Source organism: Hordeum vulgare, chromosome 7H, assembly GCF_904849725.1.
Source record: "Hordeum vulgare subsp. vulgare chromosome 7H, MorexV3_pseudomolecules_assembly, whole genome shotgun sequence".
In the NCBI taxonomy this organism is placed as follows: Eukaryota; Viridiplantae; Streptophyta; class Magnoliopsida; order Poales; family Poaceae; genus Hordeum; species Hordeum vulgare.
The window spans coordinates 418050284-418057169 of NC_058524.1; the positions used below are offsets into that span (position 1 = coordinate 418050284).

A 6886-nucleotide genomic window follows, 5' to 3' on the forward strand; every position below is an offset into this window, starting at 1 on the left:
TACCGGGACGACGTCGGCCTTGACTCGCGTAACGCTAAGGCAGGGGGGCAGGGGTGTCATGGGCTCGTCTCGGCGTCCGTCGTCACTGCCGCGACGACGTCCACCTAAACTCGCGTTACGCTAAGACAGGGGGTAGTGGTGTCACCTCCTCGTCTCGGCGTCCGTCATCGCTATCGCGATGACGTCTGCCTCGACTCGCGTTATGCGAAGAGAGGGGGCAGTGGTGTCACGGGCTCCTCTCGGCGTCCCTCGTCGCAGCGCCTCGACTCGCGTAACGTTAAACCAGGGGGCAGTGGTGTCACGGGCTCGTCTCGACGTCCGTCGTCGCTACCGCGACGACGTCCGCCTCGACTCGCGTTACGCTAAGAACAACAATGAACACCCAGAGCAGTATGATAACAACAAACCTAAAATATTTTGAACACTGGCCTTGTGAGCTGCTGCTGCCAAAGATAAGAACATCAATGCACACCCAAACAGGTCCTAAAATATTTTGAACACTGGCCTTGTGAGCTGCTGCCAAAATTATAAAAATCAGGAGCAAACCTAAAAATGGCAACGGTTCAGAGATCCATTTCTTCTATTGGTTCCAGAAATGCCACTGGTTCAGAGATTCCCTTTACAAAATGAATTGCTAATCGTTTATGTCTATTCACTGAAACAATTCTGAATTTTGGCAGTGCTACATCTAGCTCCATCTAACATACTGCATGTAACTCTATCTAGCTGAGATTTGATATTCCAAGATAACTCATAGTGACAACATAATTCAGTTGTTTAAAAACATTTTGCAGTATGTAGACTCTATTTAGAAATTCAGAGATAACGAATAGATCAAGCTGAGATCAATGAACATACTACTGAGAAAAGACAAGCTGAGATTAATATCAGAACATAGCAAATAAGCAATACACTTCATTGAAAATAGATCAAGGAAAAACAAGCTGGGATTAATGCCAGAACATGCAAATTATTGATGCTACCTAAACTCATTGTTAATTGCCTCCCTGGCGATCGAACCTGCGTGCACTGGCCCGGACCCCATGGCGGCTTCCGCTGGAAAGAAAGAGGCGGCCTCTCACGATGGCGCGGTACGAGCGGCTGGAGAAGCTGGGTGATGGCATCAACGGTGAAATGTTCAAGGCGTGGGACACCAAGGACAACCTAATCGTCGCCGTCAAGCAGGCCATGTGCCTGGGCGCGTGCCGCGGGATCCCCTCGATCGTGCAGCGCCGCGCAACCTGCGTTGTCGCATGCCAACGCGAGGCCAGCGATTCCTTCATCGTGATGGACTACGTCGGGCGCCTCAACCTACGTGGCTACATGCAGCGCCGGGTCCGTCATCATAGGTCCTTCTCCGAGGACGAGGTGCGCCGGATCATGAAGCAACTCGTGGAGGGGGTGACGGCCGTGCACGCCGTGGGCGTCCTGCACCTCGACATCAAGCCGGAGAACGTGCTCCTCGACGACGGCACCGAGGACAAGAAGGAGAAGCCCAAGAAGGGTCCTGTCGAAGCCGATGTTCGCGGCGAGCTCAAGGAGGACCGCATAGTCTACAAGATCGGCGGTTTCGGGATGTCCATGAAAGGGCGGAGCAAAAGGCAGCCGGACGTGACTATCCTGACGCCGTACAGAGCACCGGAGCTCTCCTACACTCTTGCGAGTACGAAAATTGCGTGGACACGTGGGGGCTTGGATGCATAATAGCCGACCTCCTCTCGGACACCGGCGTATCCACGTTCGACGGTGATTCAGACATAGAGATCATGGCTAAAGTGTTTGGCATCGTCGGCACAGAGGGGATCAAGGAGTGGTCTGGATACTCAGGGGTAGCGTCAGGCCAAAAATCAAAGCTGCCCGGTGGCAGAGGCATCAGCCGCCTTCGACACAAGTTTCCCAGGCGCAAGTTGTCGTCGGCCGGTTTCGAGGTGCTTAGCGGGTTGTTGGAGAGCAACCCGGAGAAGCGGCTTACTGCAGCAGAGGCACTCCAGAAGCCTTGGTTCCATAACTGCCCATGCGGCTTTGCCGGTTACTTCAAGTCGTGCGTGGTTGGAGTCCTACCAGAGACGAATTTTTGTTCAAAAATACCACTAGCCGAATGTTATTGTCAAAAAAGACTACATGCGGTATGGAATGCGAGAAAAGACCCCTATTTTTCGTGGCGGCAGGCGCTCCAAGTGACGCGTGGCACCTGCCGCCACGGACCGAGGCGGCTGTGCCCCGCCGCCACCCGGCCAGGCGGCTAGCCGGGCAGGTGGCACCTGCCACCACCACTCCAGGCGGCAGGCTGCCAAGCTCGCACATGCATGCAACAAAAGCTGGCTGGCCGTGCACTACTCGCACATGCATGCAACAAAAGCTGGCTGGCCATGCACGGCCATGCATGCTGCCATGCACAGCATCCCGCCAGCCGCCTGGGGTGCTGGCGGCAGGTGCCACCTGCCTGGCCGGCCGCCTCGCCGGGTGGCGGCGGGGCCCAGCCGCCTCGGCCCGTGGCGGCAGGTGCCACGCGTCACCTCGCGCGCCTGCCGCCACGAAAAATAGGGGTCTTTTCTCGCATTTCATACCGCATCTGGTCTTTTTTGACAATAACATTCGGCTAGTGGTCTTTTTGGACAAAAATTAACGAGAGACATAGAATTTACATACTTTACATTTAGAAAACATAGATACCAAAATTTATCATTGTTGAAGTGTTGTATTTAAGAGTTGGACGGTGATAGTTTCGCCTTTGACGAGCCATTTTAGAGATCTGCAAAACTGCATATCAGCGATGGAGTCGCGTTGAGCTCGGTTGTAAAGGTGATCCATCATCTTTTGCTTTAATGTCTACTCTCATGATGCTAGAGGCGGATAACGAGTGTTGGTGTCAAACTCATAGGTTTCTTTGATCTTGTTTCTAATTTTACTTTTTGGTTGGTGTTCCTTTGTGTAAAGGCTTGCGTTTTATTACGTATCCGGTTCTGTCAAGTCGGTGCGTACGTGACTTATGCTATAATTTTTATATAATACAAATGAGACACGTATTATCATGCAAAAAAAATGGGTCCGTGTTACCAATCATCCAGTTGATTTCACGAAAACGTAAGTCGCCTCTAGTGTCGTTCGATGCGCAGCAGCATAACCATCCCTTTGGTCTCTCGGGGTGTTGCTCTCCGGCCTTTTAATTTACAAAATAAATAAAATAACGCTCATTTTAATGATCATCATATTAAAGTTCCATATAGAAAATAATCTCACTCTTAAATTGCGTCAAATTCAAATTTAAAATATAAAGTCCAGAAATTATTTCACCAATAACTAATACAACAATGTGTGCAATATTCTAGATAATCCCGTCATAATTTTCCAAGGAAAACCAACATCAATGGAATTTTTAAATCAACCATAGAAACTTTTTAGTTGACCAATAACATTTAAATTGGCCTCTTCAAAATAAACAATTATTACAAACCATTACAATTGACATGAAAATAAACAATTATTACAAACCATTACAATTGACATGAATTTTTAAATCAACCATATAAACTTTTTAGATTGTTTTAAAGATCCGCAAATTTATTACCAATTACATGCTTTACATTCACAAAAGATAGATACCCAATTTTATTCCCCTAAAAACCCAAATTTATCATTACTTTTTTGTTTCGAGGGGACAAATTTATCATTGCTGAAGTGTTGTATTTAAGAGTAGGGCGGTTATGGTTTCGTCTTTGGAAAGCCATTTTAAAGATCCGCAAAGCTGCATATCAGAAGTGAAGTCGCCTCGAACTCGGTGGAGGTGATTTATCATTTTTTTTTTCTTTTGATGGCTATTGTGGTGATGCCGGAGGCAGGTGGCAGGCGTTGGTGTCAAGCTCTTCTTGGTTGGTGTTCCTTTGTGCAAAGGCTAATGTTTGTACGTGATTTATACCATAACCCTTATTATATAAATGAGACATGTATTACCATAAAAAAAAGAGTTGTACGCGTCCTACCAATCATCTGGTTGATATCAGGAAAACGTAAGCCGCCTCACTGTCATTCGATGCGCAACATCATGACCATCCTTTTGGGTTCTCACGGATCCCGTATCACAACATGCTGCATTCAACAAAGAACCATGACATCACGACAGTGGTTCAGGGTGCCTGGGTCCTGACCACACTGTTGCCTATGAGCACCTCCGAGAGCACCTCTGAGAGACTGAGTCTGCATATCATTTTGAGATTGATAAAGTCATCATAGACACCTTTATAGTCGACAGAAATGTATTCTCTCACTGAACACACATCGTCGGAAGTCTTAAAATAAATTTTAAAAAAATAAGAGCACCAACGTGAGGTCTAAAACTTGAACTCTAGTCGACTAGGGATATCACTGTCTTTCTAACCATCTAAACCAGGGCCGGCCCTGAGCATGTGTAGCATGTGCGGCCGCACATGGCCCATCGTTGCTTAGGGACCCATTCAAATGAATATATGCATATTAATTATCTTAGAAAATGACTTAATCAACTAAATTATCCCAGATGCTATTAGCATGTGCCTTTGAAGTAAAGGGTACATACATATCATTAAAAAGAACCAACCTCACGAAACTGTATATATTTATTTCTCTATTATTAAAGGAGATATGTGATCGTGATGGTTCGACCTCTGCCTTTTCTCCCCGTTAAAAAAAATCAAAGGAAAATTAATCGGCAAAAAAATAGAGGGATAACTCAACGCACACACGTAACGCATGACACGGAAAAAACCGGGAGAGCCCCCAAATGCACACATGATCGGCTAGGGGAAGCCACACACACAAGCCAGGGCGGCCTTTTCTTCTTTTCTCTCCCTCTGAGATCTGCATTGCCCCGCCAAGAAAGATGGTGTCCCTCCGCATCACTGAGCAGCCGCCGCCCGCCGGTGAGCTTGTGAATGTCCGTGTCGCCATCTGCCACGCGATGGCAGAACTTCATTGTGCCGGATAGCACCAGAGGATCGTGGCATGATAGGTGAGCCATGGGGGATGAGGTGCCGGATGTGGCAGAGGCGCCGCCGGTGAGGCGCTTCTAATCGGCAATTACGACAGCTGACCTACAAGGCTACAACATCTTGGAAGATGCTCTGCTTCGTCAATGCGGTGAGCCACCCACCCCGTTATTCTTTCTCCCTGTCTTTACGTATATGCTCAAAGCTACATACTAGATGGTGAACCAAATGGGAGAGGTAGCCAATGACACAGAGTACAGCACCACTGAGCAGCGTGTATAAGCAGAGACGATTGGGAGCAGCGATTCACCCTCTCAACTTCTCCATCTGGAAGGGAGACTTATGTAAGCATGGTCCTATCTGATTATGTAAGCATGGTCCTGTCTAAATATTTATTTGTTCTTGTTGGTCTGCTCCAATTGTTTTGTGAACTATTGCGATTATTAACTGATTCATCGATTCAGTTGCTAGCTAGTGAATGCATACTGGCTGGTATACAAATATCTTATAGAATTATATGATCGACAGTTCAGTGTTAGAATTTCACAGTGGTTCCTTTCAAAACTATGGAACCATTAGTCATATGCGAACATCACCATGTTTATTAGAAACTAATAATTTCAATTTTCCAATATGTGTGTATTTCCTGTATGCCGCAGGCAGCACTGCATCTGCATTTGTGATGCATTGCCTCAAGGCCGCCATTGCTTCCACACCCCCACTTTTCGCTGTGAAATTTAATCACTTGCCTCCCATGCCATCTCCACAAGCTTTATTGACAAAGAAATTAAAAAATTTCAGCATGAAAAGTTAGGACACGTGTCCTTGTCCGAAATTGGAAGAACTACATATCCATTAGTTGTGCTCTGCTCAGCTAGCTTTAGCTTGAATTGTGTAATGACGGGAAGGTACATGGTGTGAGCTAATTTCTAATCTCATTACTGTTATGTTGTAAACAATTTGTGCTAACCATGTGAATTCCACTAGACATATCATGTTTGTGTTGGAAATATGCCCTAGAGGCAATAATAAAATGGTTATTATCATATTTCCTTGTTCATGATAATCGTTTGTTGTTCATGCTATAATTGTATTAACATGAAACAGTAATACATGTGTGAATAAATAGATCATAATGTTCCCTAGCAAGCCTCTAGTTAGCTAGCTCGTTGATCAATAGATGATCATGGTTTCCTGATCATGGACATCAGATGTCATTGATAACGGGATCACATCATTGAGAGAGTGATGTGATGGACAAGACCCAATCCTAAGCATAGCATTAGATCGTGTTGTTCGTATGCTAAAGCTTTTCAAATGTCAAGTGTCTTTTCCTTCGACAGTGAGATTGTGCAACTCCCGGATACCGTAGGAGTGCTTTGGGTGTATCAAACGTCACAACGTAACTAGGTGATTATAAAGTTGCACTACGGGTACCTCCGAAAGTGTCTCTTGGGTTGCTACGAATCGAGATCGGGATTTGTCACTCCGTGTGATGGAGAGGTATCTCTGGGCCCACTCGGTAGAACATCATCATAATGAGCTCAGTGTGACTAAGGAGTTAGTCACGGGATGATGTGCTACGTAGAGTGTAAAGAGACTAGCCGGTAACGAGATTGAACAAGGTATGGGTATACCGACAATCAAATCTCGGGCAAGTTCTATACCGACAGACAAAGAGAATTGTATATGGGATTGATTGAATCCTTGACATCGTGGTTCATTCGATGAGATCATCGTGGAACACGTGGGAGCCACCATAGGTATCCAGATCCCGCTGATGGTTATTGGCCGGAGAGTGTCTCGGTCATGTCTGCATGCCTCCCGAACACGTAGGGTCTACACATTTAAGGTTCGATGACGCTACGGTTATAGGGAATTATTATACGAGGTTACCGAAGGTTGTTTGGAATCCCGGATGAGAT

The 6886-nt window shown here is 46.2% G+C and overlaps 1 pseudogene; it reads left to right on the forward strand.

Moving 5' to 3' along the window:
- The first annotated feature begins 1083 nt into the window (after positions 1-1083).
- Positions 1084-2246, forward strand: LOC123408999 (annotated as a pseudogene).
- The last annotated feature ends 4640 nt before the right edge of the window (positions 2247-6886 follow it).